The 16,172-nt window shown below is 34.2% G+C and overlaps 1 long non-coding RNA gene across 1 annotated transcript; it reads right to left on the bottom strand.

Moving 5' to 3' along the window:
* Positions 1–9,386: 9,386 nt before the first annotated feature.
* LOC114289967 (uncharacterized) lies at positions 9,387–15,556 on the bottom strand. The gene is made up of 3 exons (XR_003638816.2): positions 15,402–15,556; positions 14,116–14,151; positions 9,387–9,718 (listed from the first exon to the last, which is right to left on the bottom strand). It is a non-coding gene; the product is annotated as an uncharacterized LOC114289967 (long non-coding RNA).
* Between the last annotated feature and the right edge of the window lie 616 nt (positions 15,557–16,172).

Raw genomic sequence — 16,172 nt, 5'->3', positions numbered from 1 at the left:
TGGCTTCAACGGTTATTCATATTTAAATTCAAAATCAGGAGGAAAGCCTAAATTGCAGATATGGCATAGTGGAGCTAACTATAAGGCAACATGATCAGCGATCATGGAGGGGCGGTTCGACGGTTAGAAATGCGGTTCGACGGTTGTCATTGAGAAGTATAAATAGCAAAGAAGGCCCCATAAAGTGGCCCCAAACTTAGATCCAAAAAAACAGTTTTATCTACTTCATTTTTCCTTCCAATTTTTATATTTCTTGTTCTTTACATTTCTGTACTTCAAATTCCTGCACTGCATTTCGTTCATAAGAGTATTTTTCAAGTAGCTTGTTGTTGTAAATCTCTACGAGGCTGATTTGGATCTTTGTAAGTCTTTCATTTTACTTAATGAAATGCTACGATTGTTCTTCATTTAATCATTGTTTGCTTAATTCTCCTAAACAAAGCCACCAGTAAAAGTCCTCTTCATTGAGGCTGAAAGAACTAAAACACAATCGTCAGATAATTGATTGACAATTAATATTCTGTAAGGACTGATTGATCCTTACTGGCACGCTCACAATTACAAAAATAACCTTCGAAAGCCAAAAAGCCAACACATATATAAAAATTTTACGTTTTTTTAGTTATAATTAAAAAAAATTATAATTAAATAACAGATGAGGCATAATCAAAATTTTCATGAGTTATAACTAAAGTAAAGGCATAATTAAAGAAAAAAATGATATAACTTAGAGGTGTATATCATAGAGGGTGTGTATAGTATAATTTCTAAAAATAAATGATAGTAATATGATTTTTCACTTAGGTAACAAAAAAATGATTTTTAATTATCACCATTATGTTTGAATTACTAAAAATTAAATTATGTCATTTTATTTTTTATTGTTGTGTATTTAGATGGATAATTGAAGTTTATAAAACATTTTTTTTTGTCTCTCACCAAATCTTATCAATGTTAGTGAGTAATAAAATATGATGTTTTTTTTTTTTTGGGGGGGGGGGAGTTAAGCACCCCAACAATGTTAGGCTTGGTTTGGGGTGTGTCAAAAATGTCAAAAAGTCAAAAAGTTACAAAAAAAGTAAAAAAGTAATCACTATTCACAAATTAGAAATATTAAAAAATTAATATACATAATATTTTAATCAAACAAAATTTACATAATTTTCGAGGCTGAATTGACCCTTTAGTACCGTGTGAGGGAAAAAAAAAGAATTACATATATAAAATCACTAAGTTGGACGGAAATGTTGGGCCCGTAGGGGGCCATCACGGGTCCCGTTTTGATAATCCGAACCATTCAATATGTAGAACTCGTCCATAACTATGTGCCTGTAAAAAATCACGTTGATCGGAAATCAGTAACTACGTGATCAAATCAGTTTTGTATAAAAAATGGATGGTGTTATAAGTTAACAGTTGACAACAAAAACTAACATGATCAGATAACTATTGATATCCAATCAACGTGATTTTTCACAAGTGTATAGTACTTAACGATTTCTACACATTGAACGATTCTGATTAGCAAAATGGGACCCGTAGTGGGCCCCCATGGGTCGAATAGCAACATCCAATTTATGCCCAAAAAGGAGAGAATCAATCTCCTACCCCTGCCCTCTGCTGCGCTGCCTCTTACGCTTCCGTCTGTACGGCCTATTCCATCACTAACTTCTCCTAAACACTTATTTATATAATTTTTTAATACACATTTTTTCATAAAAATTCAAAAATTAATCCAAATATCCATATTTTTTTCCTTAACTTTTTAGTCCAAAAAGACAAAAAGTGCACTTATATTTTCTTCAAATTTTATTTAAAAAGTGCATTCTTTATTTTAAGGGATCACTTTTTCAATTACTTAATCCAACAAGTACTCCTTATTATTTCTCTATTTTATTTAAATATTATTTTAGAAAAATTCTAATATACACTCCTTCTGAAAATGGTGTATCATATGTGTTGGAGAGATAATGATTTTTTGGTGACTTTAATACAAAATTAAAGTGGGTGTCAATTCTCAATTAAGGTGGAGTAAAGTGAGTTTAGATTCTTTGTATTGAGATCTTTACACCACAAAAAGAATGACAAAAAATCATTAAGGTTTGAATTTGAAATTGACTTATTAAGTTGGCCTCATGAAAGAGGTGTTGGAAAATGTGTAAAACCTCTATCCTACATTAATTGTAGATGAGAGTATTGATGGGTATTTAAACCCCATTTTTTGTATAAGGGTGTAAGTCCTTTGGGGCATCCAAATTTTCCGAAAGAAGGGAGTTATGGGATACTTCAAGGATGGATTTGGGCCAAAACTATGGTCCAAGTTGGTTATGCAAAAATTGCCACACGCGCACGCCACCGGCCTGCCCGGACCGGGCTAGGTCCGTAGATCATGGATCTTGGGTGTGGGCTTGGAATAGATTGAGTGTGGGGGTTGGGCTTGGCCCACCCATCTTAATCTTTTTGGGCCAAGTCAGATGTGTGGGCTGCAGGAATATATACACAATACCTAGTCTTCTCTATTGATGATGGAATTAAACCCATCAATTTTACAGAATTAATTCCTGCATTTGTTGTAGGGGAGCCTCTTCCTCTCTCCCTCCATATGTATAAAATGAGGCCTTCTCCTTTAGCTTTCTACACCAGAAATTGCTGTTATTCCAGTCTTCAATAGTTTTCCAGTTTTACTATTTTCTTCCTGTGAGAGAGTGCTGCAAAATTTTGTTCGCCAAAGCTATTCAGTCGGTGCATTGCGTAGCTAGTTCAACCGTCATATCCTGCGAGATAGACGTCGAACAACCTCCAGCACCCAATTGGTGAGGCGGTGAATCTGTTTTAAAGACACTGTCTAGTGCAGACTTCAGTTTGCTTCCTTTTACTAGTTTTATTTTATTATGAATTTCTGTAAATTTAAGCATGTTCTTGTTATGAAAGTCTATTTGTTTGTTCAAAATGAATCTATTTGTTTTATGTTATCATACAATTTATACAACAAGCTTAAAACATATTATATAATTTTCATGATATTTGAACGAATAAATTTGTATGAATTGGACAAATATATAAACCATTCATAGAAATATAAAAACATGTGTTGCCCAGTTTTGTTTGGTTTTGCTTTCCACAGCTAGTACAGTGATTGATATATGCATGCAACTGTTTCTAGCTAGATGTTCAATTGAGTTCTATACATAGCATGTTTTGTCCTATTTATTTAATTAAATAGTTTTCTATCTTTCATGATTGTATATTTTACCATAACTCATGTTACTTAGTTTCTAGTTTTTAATTTTCTTACATGATTTAATCTTTAAAATTTTTTGCATGTTAATTGCTAAAATTATTTACATGGTTATTGTTTGTTTAAATTTTATGTAACTCTAACCTATTAATTTTAGTTTAATGTATTTGGAGTTATAAAATGTTTGTAACTTGTCTAAATTTATGTACATGAATATTATGTAATAATTTCATATAACTCTTGTAAATTAATTTTAATTTAATATTTAGAGTTATAAGGTTTGTAATTTATTTGGGTGAAGTAAATTTTGAATTTAATTTATTTATTTGGAGTTATTTGTTTAAATATTTATTGTGAATTAATTTCATTCATAACTCATGACTATTAACTTTTTTTTTTTTTTTTTTTTAATTTAATACTTAGAGTTATAGGTTTATTTTGTAACTCATAAGGTTTATTGTTGTAACTCACTAGCTTTTTAATTAGTTAATTTTATTATTCAATAGTTTGCTAGATGGTTTCACATAATTTATTATTTACTTTTTTCCTAGATTATTTGGTTTTTTTTTTTTTGTTGGTTTCTTGCTAACTTTCTCTACAGGAATACCTATACGAAAGGGAATGGAAAAAAAAAAATACCAAATGAATAGATTTGGGTTGTACAAACGAAATTTTTGGACTATTTTATTTAAGCAATTTTGCTTGAGATGTAGTGGTCACTAGTCAATTTTTTAAGCAAGGTTGTTTGCTTGGCATATTAAAGCATTTTAATTGCTTGTATTGTTGTAGTAATTTTTTACATTGCTTGTAATTTGGTTAGCAATTTTTAATTGCTTATAAGTATTGGACCTTAGTTTGTTTTAACCTAGTTCATCCCTTAGAAAACTTAATTCTAAAAATTGTTTCTTACGGATTAGGAGTCAACATACTCTTGAAAGTTTTGTTAAAAGGTTAACTGGATTTTAAATGGGACCAATGTGACCCCTCCAATCTTCCTGGGAACATTTTTGACCATGTGCGATTCTAGGTTAAGTAATGAGACTAGTTTTGAATTAAATTTTCAATTGTGGGATTTTCTAAGGGTTAAGTTTAATTTCTGGAAACACAGAAAGTGATATTTTGTTATATTTTTTAGAAATGGCAACTTTCACCAATGATACTGCTACTGCTAATGTTGGTGGCGATCTAAACCCCAAGGCAACTGACTTGCCAACCCCAACTCTGACCTCTATGGTCAACCCTGGTCATATTCCGGTTGTTTCGGGAGGACCACTCAGTCACCATAAGCGCCCAGAGAAATTTGCTGAGGTGAACTTCAAGAGATGGCAGCAAAAGATGTTGTTCTACTTGACTACGATGAACCTTGCAAAGGTTTTGAGGGAGAATCCTCCAGCCGCAATAGAGAATGAGCCAGACAGGCAAAAAGTCATGGCACTTGACACATGGAAGTAGACATACTATCTTTGCCGAAACTATGTGTTCAATAACTTGGCAGACTCACTATACAGTGTGTTTTGTGCCAAGAGTTCAGCAAAGAAGTTATGGGAATCTTTGGACAAGAAATACATAACTGAGGACGCCGGGGTAAAGAAATTTATCGTTAGCCGGTTCCTGGACTTTAAAATGGTAGATTCAAAAACTGTAATAAGCCAAGTCTAGGAGTTCCAAGTGATCTTACATGAAATTCATGTTAAGGGGATGCCTTTGAACGAGTCATTCCAAATTGCGGTGATCATTGAGAAACTTCCCAATGGTTGGAAGGACTTCAAGAATTACCTGAAGCACAAGTGTAAGGAAATGTCAGTTGAAAACCTGATTGTCCGACACCGAATTGAGGAGGATAATAGAAAGAAAGGTGAGAGTACCTCTTTTGTGAAGGCCAATGTCATTGAGCATGGAAAATCTTCTAGGGGTGAGGAAAAAGCCTCCTGTGAACAAGAGCTCAAAGCTGGGGCCAAGGGGTGGTGTTGCAAAGAAGTCGGCATACAAGTCACAAGAATCTGGTTATCGGTTCTTACGGAAATACTACAATTATGGTAGTGAGGGGCATCAGGCTAGTGACTGCCACAAGCAGAAGAAACCATACAAGACCAAACCTCGGGCTCACATGGTAGATATGCAATAGCACTCCTATGATGATGATGGCATGCACTTGTCTGCCATTGTTTCTGAGGTGAATCTAGTGGGTTCAAACCTAAGAGAATGGTGGATTGATACTGGGGCTACATGCCACATATGTTCCAAGAAGAAACTGTTTACAACTTTTGAGCTGGTGACAAACGGTTAGAAGTTGTTTATGGGGAATTCTATTACCTCAATTGTTGAGAGGAAAGGAAATGTGGTCCTGAAGTTGACCTCAGGAAAGGAGTTGATCTTGAATGAAGTCTTGTATATTCTGGACATTCATAAGAATCTTGTCTCAGGGTTTCTTCTCAGCAAACATGATTTTTGCATGGTCTTTGAGTCTGACAAGGTCATTCTTAAACATCTTTTAAGAGTAATTCGAAACATAAGTGTGAAACTTGTGTTGAAGCGAAGTTGACAAGATCTTCGTTTCATTCTATTGAAAGAAGTTCAGACCGTTGGACTTAGTGCCTAGTGATATGTGTGACTTAAAGTTTATATAATCACATGGTGGCAATAAGTACTCTATCACTTTTGTTGATGATTGCACTAAGTATTGTTATGTGTATTTGCTCAAAAACAAATATGAGGCTATTGACAAGTTTGTTCTATATAAGAATGAAGTTGAGAATCAATTAGGCCGCAAGATTAAGGCTTTAAGAAGTGATTGTGGTGGTGAGTATGAATCACCGTTTATTGAGATTTGTGCTCAATCCGGGATTATCCACCTAACCATGGCGCCTTATTCTCCTTAGTCAAATGGGATTGCTGAGCAGAAGAATAGGACACTAAAGGAGATGATGAACGCAATGTTGATAAGTTCTGAATTGCCACAAAACATGTGAGGGGAAGCAATTCTCTCCCGAATTACAATCTGAATAAAGTCCTTGAAAAAAGGTGGACAAGACCTTGTATGAGTTATGGAAAGGCATCAAGCCGTCTTATAAATTCTTACGAATGTGGGGGTGAAGTCAGTGGATTATGTATTCATTGGATATGTACATAATAGCAGTGCATATCGATTTCTTGTGTATAGGTCTGTTATTCCAGATATACACAAGAATACTATTATGGAATCAAGAAATGCGTCTTTCTTTGAAAATATATTTCCTTGTCATCTCCAAGAAGGGATTTAGAGTTCCATGGAAGAGATTGAAGGTGACAATGATCACATAGCTGATCAAATAGATGATCACTTAGATGATCAAGCTGAAAATGTAAATGAGCCAAGAAGGAGTAAGAGGGCTAGGATTGCAAAGTCTTTTGGTTCGGATTTCTTGACTTATATGTTATGGAGAACCTTAAACTTTCCATGAGCTGTGACTTCACCTGAAAGTTCTTTGTGGAAAGAAGCAATCAAAAGTGAGATTGACTCCATCTTGCAAACCATACTTGGGAGTTGTTTGATCTATCCTTAGGCAGTAAGGCCTTGGGGAGTAAGTGGATCTTTAAAAGAAAAATAAAAGTTGATGGGTCAATTGATAAGTGATGATACAGTTCGTTCCAGGTGGAACGGGTCGAACTGATCCACGCTCCTCGGTTCTATGTCCGAATGACCAAGCCCACCAGAAGACCTGCACAAGAGTTCAACGGGGAACAGGGAGTCCGCCAGCGAACCCTCCGACGAGCAAGTTAGAGAGAGAGAAGTGGAATGTGTAGATAGATTAGAGATAGAAAAATTTAACCTTCTTCTTGTCTTCGACGTCTGCTTATATCCTTTGGTAATCATTACGTTGTCCCTTCCGACCTATCACCTTGGCCAAAAGTCTATGCTCTAGCTTACCTTGTTCAGGGTGAAGGCGTTCTGTCCCGACAGAGAGGGATTATCGCAATAAATGCTGTAAGGGGCCTCATTAATGGCAATGTGCCGTGATAATAAATTTACAGATCTTTGTCTGCTGATGTGGTTTGCCCCTCTCTTGCCCTGTGTCTTGATGTCATTGGTTTTTATTGCTACATGGGGCTTCAGCAGTGCTGAGTTTTAGCATTTGAGTTATGTATTGGGCCCTAAATGGTGAGCTATAATTTTTATGGGCTTACCCATGTCAATAAGTATAAAGCTAGACTAGTTATCAAAGGATACAGGCAGCAGGAAGGCTTGGATTATTTTGATACGTATTCACCTGTGATAAGGATTACATTCATTCGTATGGTGATTGTGATAGCAGCTTTACGTGGTCTGGAAATACATCAAATGGATGTAAAGACAGCTTTCTTAAATAGAGATTTAGATGAAGAAATCTACATGGAGCAACCCGAGGGGTTCTCAGCTCCAGGACACAATAAGAAAGTCTATAAGCCTGTTAAATTATTGTATGGTTTGAAACAAGCTCCCAAGCAATGGCTTGAAAATTTTGACAACGCTATATTGTCAAATGGGTTCAAAGTCAATGAGTGTGACAAATGCGTGTATGTTAAAGACATGGACAAAGGTTATGTCATTTTGTGTCTATACGTAGATGATATACTCATTGTTGGTAGTAATGATGAAATGATTCGAACTACCAAGAGCTTGTTAAACTTTAAGTTTGACATGAAAGATATGGGCCTTGCAGATGTAATTCTGGGTGTTAAGATTACTAGAATATCTGATGGTACTATACTTTCTCAATCTCACTATGTTGAGAAGATACTTGAGAAATTTGGCAAATCAGACACAAGTGTGTCTAAGACATCGGTAAACGTGAGTCTACATTTGACTAAGAATAATGGTGAGAGTGTTTCTCAGCTAGAATATTCTCAAGTCATTGGAAGTTTGATGTATCTGATGAGTTGTATAAGGCCGGATATAGCCTACTCTGTTAGCAGGCTTAGTAGATACACGAGTAATCTAAATGCTACTCATTGGAGGGGCATTATGCGGGTGTTAGGTTATTTACGCTACACCCAGGGTTATGGGCTGTATTATACCAGATACCCAACGGTAGGGGTGGACGCGAATCGGTTGCGGCCACGAAACCCCTAATTCACCATCCGTCCGCCAAATTGGCGGATTAGAGTAAATCAATCCGCATCCGTCCACCAATCCGGCGGATACGGATTGAGTGGATTGGCGGATGGATACGAATCGGTTTGGCGATTGAAAATTTTATGAATTTTCAACTTAATTCAAGTGTACACTTCCTCAAAAAAATAACATTTTCAACATAATTCAATTGTGCACTTCCTAAAAAAACAACTTGGGCAATACAATATTCATTCACAACAACCTGGGTAATATTCACAATAACTTGGGCAATTCACAACAACCTAGGCAACTTCTTAAAAAATAACATTTTTAACATAATTCATTTTTATTGATTCTAGTGGGCAATGCAAGAACAAGCTAGGCATCCGAAGTTCAAAGTTCCAGTGGGCAATGCAAAAACATAATTCATTACAGTTATCTAAAGTTGAAGTTGAAAATCATCCAAAGTTACAAAAAAAAAAAGAAAGAAGAAGAAGTTACAATCATCAAAAAAAAGTTACAATCATTCAAAAAAAAAAAAAAAAAAGAAGTTACAATCATCCAAAACATTGTGCATCCAACAAACAAACATTGTGCATCCAAACAATAATATTACAGTCATCCAAAAAGAAGCAAAAAAGTCATTAATTTCCTTGAGCCAAATCATGAATCATCTAAATTTACGTAACAAAAAAATGAAATTATTTAATAAGGAAAACACTAAAAAGCCTTAAATTTAAATAAAGTAAACATATATTAACAACATTTAACAAAGGGGAGGTATTTTACCAATGATATTAAACTTTAGTAAAACTAGGTTATGGACTTGGGCTTGAACAAGAACTTGATTCCGAATCAACTACACATAAAACATAACACAAGAAAAACATGTGAAGTAAAAATAATGAATTTTGAATAATACAAAATAAATGAAATTTAAAACAAAATAAATTATTGTATGTATTACCCGAATCATATTGTTGTTCAAATTCTTTAACATAATCCATTGCTTGTCGAAGGCATATTCAAATGTTACTTCGGAGCCAATTTTGTGTACAAACAAGAACTTCCACCATCTTTCGTAACGCCCCAATTTTTATACCCAAATGATAATATGATAACCATGGTTCTTTAAAGTAAAACTGAAAATAAATCCCCACACTTGCATTACATGATACAAATAGTCTTCAGGCGATAATACATTCACTTCAAATCAAAATAACATAAACAAATAGATACCCCCAAAGGTTTACAAGTTTCCAAGGCTTAGGCCTGATTACACAAAATGTTATTCAAACCCACACAAATATAGCTCTTGGCTTACAAACAGAGTTACAGCAAAATGAGAGTCTTGTACTCTCAATACATATTTCCTCGCCTTTGGTTAGGCAAGATCACCACATCTTTTCCTGCGCAAAAATCCCGTAGGGTGAGTATAAATCCTAGTAGGAAATCCTTAACAAAGTATATACATTTTATACAAGTCTCAAGAGATGAAATATACGTGTCATGCTATGCCCCTTTTTGAAAGTAAATCACATTTTCATCTTTTGAAAATCATCATGCTCAATGATGTCATGCAATTTCAATTGTTCAAAACTTAACAATTTATTTCAAGGGTGATAAATACAACTCTAGTAATCCCTAGGTCGATGTCTGCAAGTAGACTATACAAGTACTACCAAATTGTCATTTTTACCAGTATTAACTGAAAGGCTCGACACCTATCCGTGCGGGTTTTCGGTCTTTCACCTCGGACTCTCAAGCCAACTTATTCAATATCATCTACACCACCTATCAAGACTTACCAACGTATTTACCCCAAAACCATTCCATAAAAACTTGTTTCTCAACATTATTTTCTCAATGCAAGTTTTCAAATCAACTTTCAAAGTTTAATGTAATCAAATGAATTGATATGCCAATTTCACAAGATGAATATAAATACTTTTATTCTGATTCATCATCCAAGGAATAACACAATTCCCTCTTCTCAAGTATCCTCAACAATTAGTCATTTCAAAACTATTTCAACGTTTTGAACAATAATTTCCAAAATGAACAACAATTATCATATTCCATGAAATTCTTCATTTATATAAACATAAATAAGAATTTTTCCAAACATCCATTTATTTTGACACAAAAAATAAATATAACAATATCATTAATGGATTTTCAATTTCTTTTAAAAATTCCCAATTTCTAGGTTTTTTCACCAAAACTATACAACTCAAATCTTTTGAAAGAAAACTTTTCAAAATCATCTTTTCTTCAATCAACGAAGATCAAAACCCATAAGATCATTTTAAAAGAACAAGAGACAAACCCACTTTCAAAATCGCTCAACTTCTTGAATCAACAATCAATTTTCAAAACTATCGAAGGATGATTTCGAAAATCATCTAGATCTCGCAAAAATATATATATAACTCTAAGAAAATCCCTACCTCAAGTATTGAAGAAGAATTGAGATGCAACCCCCAAATCAACGATGCCTAAACTCGATCTCCACCGCACACAACAAAGCTCTCGAGATATTAACCAACTTTGATGAAGAACTTAGGTCTAAATCTCAATGGATTTGAAGAAATCAAAGAGAGAAGATGATTTCTAGAGAGAGAAGCTCTAGATCTGAAATTCTTGAGAGTTTTAGAGAGAGACAGAGAGAACTGAAAAAGTGATCTGAAATATCAGATTCACTAATTGATATAACATGGTCCGCTCGAGCGTGAAAAGCCCCGCTCGAACGTCAGACACAGCCTCCCGCTTGAGCGCGAAAAGCTCCGTTCGAGCTTCGAATACACTTTTCTAGTATTTTTGCAGACAAGTCAAACTTCTGGAACCAAACATTCTCCACTCGAGCACATAAACGACCGTTCGAGCGGACAAGCAACTTCGAATGCATTTTGCATTTTTGCTTTGAGGGCACTGCCCCTCGTCCCTGCTTGGGCACTGCCCCTTGGATCCCCGCGAGTTGACCGGGTAGCTCGATCCTTGACCTACTCAGCGAAGTGGCAAAACATAAACATGAAAGAATTAACTTATGTTCTACAAGGCACAATTCGGGTTGGATTCGCATCTAAAGGTTTGGAGACATTACTTGTTCCAAACACACTGCTACAACCCGATAACCAAAATAAGGGGAATACAGGGAAACTAAGATACGTAACACTGTTCAAAACCATACCAATCGGAGCCCGGAACACCATACAGAGACGGGTCAAAACCGGGATCGCTACATCTTTGGAGCAAGTGAACTACGAAATGGGTCAAGTATACGACCTCTTGTACTAAAAGCCGACTCAGAAACAACAGTGGAAATAGGAATTACCAACACATCTTGTGCTATAGGTGATACCACTCTATACTTTGTTGTATTAACCTTCCACCACTCCAAGATGTCAAATTGACCATTCTTCCCACCTTTCTCAATATCACCCTAGTATTTGTCCAATTCCGACATACTCCCACTACTACAAAATTGCTCCTCAAAAAATGAGTTAAATTGAGAGTTCACAATAGAGTATGGGTCATTTTCATCTATCACCATATCTACTGTTTCATTTACATTGGAGGCATGCACATTTGTGGAATCAAACGTGGCATAATGTTCACATAATTGACTCAAACAATTTTTCACATTGTCTAAAATTTCTTTCACTTTTACCACATCTCCACCAAAAATTGTTGAACAACAAAATTGCAAGTATGTCATTTTTCTTCGAGGATCAAGCACAACCACAACATACAAAAGGACATTGATTTATCCCCATTTTCCCAATACTTGTCAAACTTCTTTTTCATTTTCTTTGCTATTGAAGCCAAAATAGGATCATTGTCTTTGATTAATTGTCCAATTATATTTTCAATGACAAACATTTCAATGTAGAATGTATTTGAAGTAACAAATAAAGATCCAGAAAATCTCTTTGTTGTATTGTAGAACATTCTAAGAAATTTCAAAAACACCCTACAATTATCCCAATCTTCGGCTGTAAGCATCTCTCTCCTCTCACCCCATTCATTATCCAAAAAGTAGTATTTATAATTGTAGTCCTCCTCACCCATTCTTTGAAAAGCACTCTCAAATTTTCCTGCCGTCTCCAACATAACATATGTTGGAATTCCACCATGTTGGTACATCTAGGCATAGGAGACTCTTACTCTCAATTTTCAAACTTTCCACATACTTTTTAAAAGTGTCAAGGCGGTTTGGAGAAGACCTCACATACTTCACTGCATGCCTCACATTTGTTATATAAGACTCAAGGTCCTTTAATCCATCACCAACAATGAGATTTAAAATATGTGCACAATAACGCATATGTAAAAATTCATGGCCCAAGACTGTTCCCTTCCACAATTTTGTGGTTCTTTCAAGAATCTAATGGTTTGATTATTGGAGCTCGCATTGTCAACAGTTAAAGTAAAAAGGCCATTAATGTCCCACTCTTTTAAGAGTGTCTCAATTTTTTTGCCAAGAGTTTCTCATTTGTAGTCTTCAACTTGATAAAAATTTATGACCCTCTTTTGTAAATTCCAATCATCATCAATTAAATGTGCAGTTAGACACATATAACACAAATTTTGTATGAAAGTTCACGTGTCAGCAGTAAACCAAATTCTACGCCCCTTCACAATTTTCTTTAACTTCTCCCTTTCATTGGTGTATATGTCTACAATGTCCCTAGCAACGGTATATCGAGATGGGATCTTGAATTTGGGTTGCATGACATTACAAAACCTCTTAAAACCAACCCCGTCCACAAATCTAAAGGGCAATTCATCAATTACTATCATCTCGGCAAGATACCTCTTAGCAACTTCTATAGAAAATGACGTAGCCACAACATCAACAACACCCTCCCCACCAACTTCTCTAGGTTGAAATCCCAATGCTTGTTGCCCATGTGTTACGACCCAAAGCCGCCCCCATAGGATTAGTGTCGTAACCGGCCAGTAATTCTAAATTACCTTCAGCTTCAAAGACAAAATTTCAAAATATTTAAATCATATCAGGGCCTAAAGCGAAAGCAAAACAAAAATAACAATGTCCATTGAGCTTGTGCATACATGATGACTAAAATAATTAAAACATTTAAACACAATAATAATTTATATACAAATCTTATATATCTCACACACATATACATTTAAGACTTAGCAAAATACAAAGCTCTAACAAAGCTAAGGGTTGATTTTTTTGGCTCTATTTGAGCTTAACTTGATCCATTTCGGAAGCTCTTCTAAAGGCTAACACAGGTAGACTTCGAGACTTTCTCTATCTTTGTTGCTCAATTTGCTCACCTACATATACATACAAATAGTGAGCTAAAGCCCAACGAGTAATAACAGAATAAAGAGGTTAAATGAATGAAGTTCAATGATAATACAAAAACCTGTCTCATGATTTCAAAACGAATCTTAAATCATTTTTAAAGTAAGGCATTTGCCATATTATATCAAACTTTATAACAAACCATTTTCTATATCAAATCATATATTTCAATTTTCGAATCAATCCATTTCAATAGGCAAAACAATTTGATTAGCCATCATATCAATCCTTTGCAATGACAAACCATTGTTCGATAGCATTTTCATTACAATTCCAATTACCCAATGGGCCGCGGTATTAATTTCCCCCAGGCAAGGGCTTGTTTACAAAAAAAATGAACTTCATTCATTAGTAACAAATAGTACTTCAATAAACCATTCAATCAATCATGTATTGATGTTGATAACAATAACATTTTCGAAAGTAAATGTAACTTGAACATATCTTTATAAAGTTATTACTCACAGTGGGTTAAGTCGATATAAGGCCTCAGACGTCCACCTATACAAATCACATGACAAAGTGACAATAAAAGCACCATTCAATATTCATTTCATTTTAATTCAACACTCTTTATGTGTTTCTACCTTATTCCATAACTATATGAGTCCAATTGGTGCCTAAAAATACTTAGAATGTCATGAGGATGCAAATAGGCACTTAGAAGAGTCAGTCAAAAATTGCTGAAAATAGGGTTTTCGCTCGAACGCACCTTTGGTCGCTCGAGCGGTCTGCAAAGCTTTGTAAAAATACTTGATGGCTTCAAAGTTCGCTCGAGTGGTGACTTTTCCGCTCGAGCGGTTTGCACATTTTCTGTGTTTTTGAAAACTAACAAAAATAATTTCCAAACACATTTTCAAAACTTTGACTCTTGCATGAACCAATTTAAACATGTAATTTTATTAATAAAGATGAACCCTTGACTAATTTTTCAATTTCTAATACAAAAATATCTTTGATCATAATAATTTCATAAGTATAATAATTTCAATATTTTTCTTCTTTTATGTTATAAAACACAAAATTAGAGTTATAAAGCTCTTTAAAAGAAATATTTCCATATATGAAATTCAAATCAAAGTCAAACTAATTTTTGATTCTCAAGTATAAATTGTAATTCATTCCTAAATTTGTCCAAATTTAGATTTAATTCATTTTCTTTATATTAAACACACAAATTTTAAAATATGAATTAAAATTTCCAAACTCTTGAAAATTTCATGATGTATGTAAAAATAGAACCCAATTTTTTTATTAATAACAAAATTCAAACTTAACTAATGAATTACAAAATCAATTTCTTAGAATTTCAACTTAACTCAATCTATAACCAAAACTTAATTTATGATCATATATGTTCCAATGTGTTTAAATTGAATAAAACTTTTAAATTAAGTTACATGCATGGATTAAAGATCAAATCAAACAAATTCCTAATTTTCAAAACTTTTCTTTTTTTCTCTTTAAAATATGAGATTGAATTAGTTCAAATTCTTCAAAATCCATGATGCATGTATAATTAGAGTATTAAACTTGTAGAATTTACTCATGCATAAAACAATGAGGCTTAATTTCATGCAAGATCACAACATCAAACCCAAAATAATTAATTTCCATAACCATGAACCTAACTTAATCTCTTCATCTTTATTTTCTAATTTGTTCCAAATTATATGAAATTGAACTCAAACTCATCATTAATTTCAAGTGTAATACATGAATTCTACAAAAATCAAGATTGAAATCCTTACCTTTAATCTTCAATTTGATAGTTTCTTGATGATCTTCCATTTTCTCTTCTTGAATTTCCTTCAAAACCCACCAGCACAAAGCTCTCTCTCTCTCTCTCTCTCTCTCGCTCTCTTTCTCACGGTTTTGCCCAGCTCAAAGAAAGGAAAAGTTGCCTACTCTCTCTCCTTATGTTCACACTTATACACATACACACACAACTTTCTCTGCACACCTACCTCCAAATTCACCCCCAGTTCTAAACCATTCCATAATTCAATTTATAATTAGGATTGATTTAATTAAGCAACACTTAATCTAATTAAATCTTGATTATCACATAATTAAATTAATCATAACAAATCACCAATCTCACATTATTTAATTAGTCTAATTGACTTCAATTAGGGCCCAATTAATTATATTTAATTTTTACCATTCTGAATCAGATTTTTAATCAAACTCCCGAAAGGCTCCAAATATTAAATTAAGATAACGACTAATTAAAATCCCAAATCTCCTTAATTAACCAAATATAAAATATTATACGTGGCGGGGTCGTCACATCATGAGTATCCCTATATGGATACTTTGTACAATTTTTCAAATGACTTAACAAATTACTTGTTCCATGACTCTTAGACCTTGTCATATATTCTTTCTTACAATACTTGCACATAGCCCTATCTTTCCCATCAATACCCTTAATATTTTCAAAATGATCCCAAGCCTTTGATGTTGTTCTCTCACTACTACTAGTTTTGGCCAGGGGTGGTCTAGGAGGGGGAGCATTA

The sequence above is a fragment of the Camellia sinensis genome, chromosome 5 (assembly GCF_055761805.1).
Source record: "Camellia sinensis isolate YWXY chromosome 5, ASM5576180v1, whole genome shotgun sequence".
In the NCBI taxonomy this organism is placed as follows: domain Eukaryota; kingdom Viridiplantae; phylum Streptophyta; class Magnoliopsida; order Ericales; family Theaceae; genus Camellia; species Camellia sinensis.
Note: the sequence above shows the minus strand (reverse complement) of the source record. Positions and strands in the feature narration are given on the sequence as shown.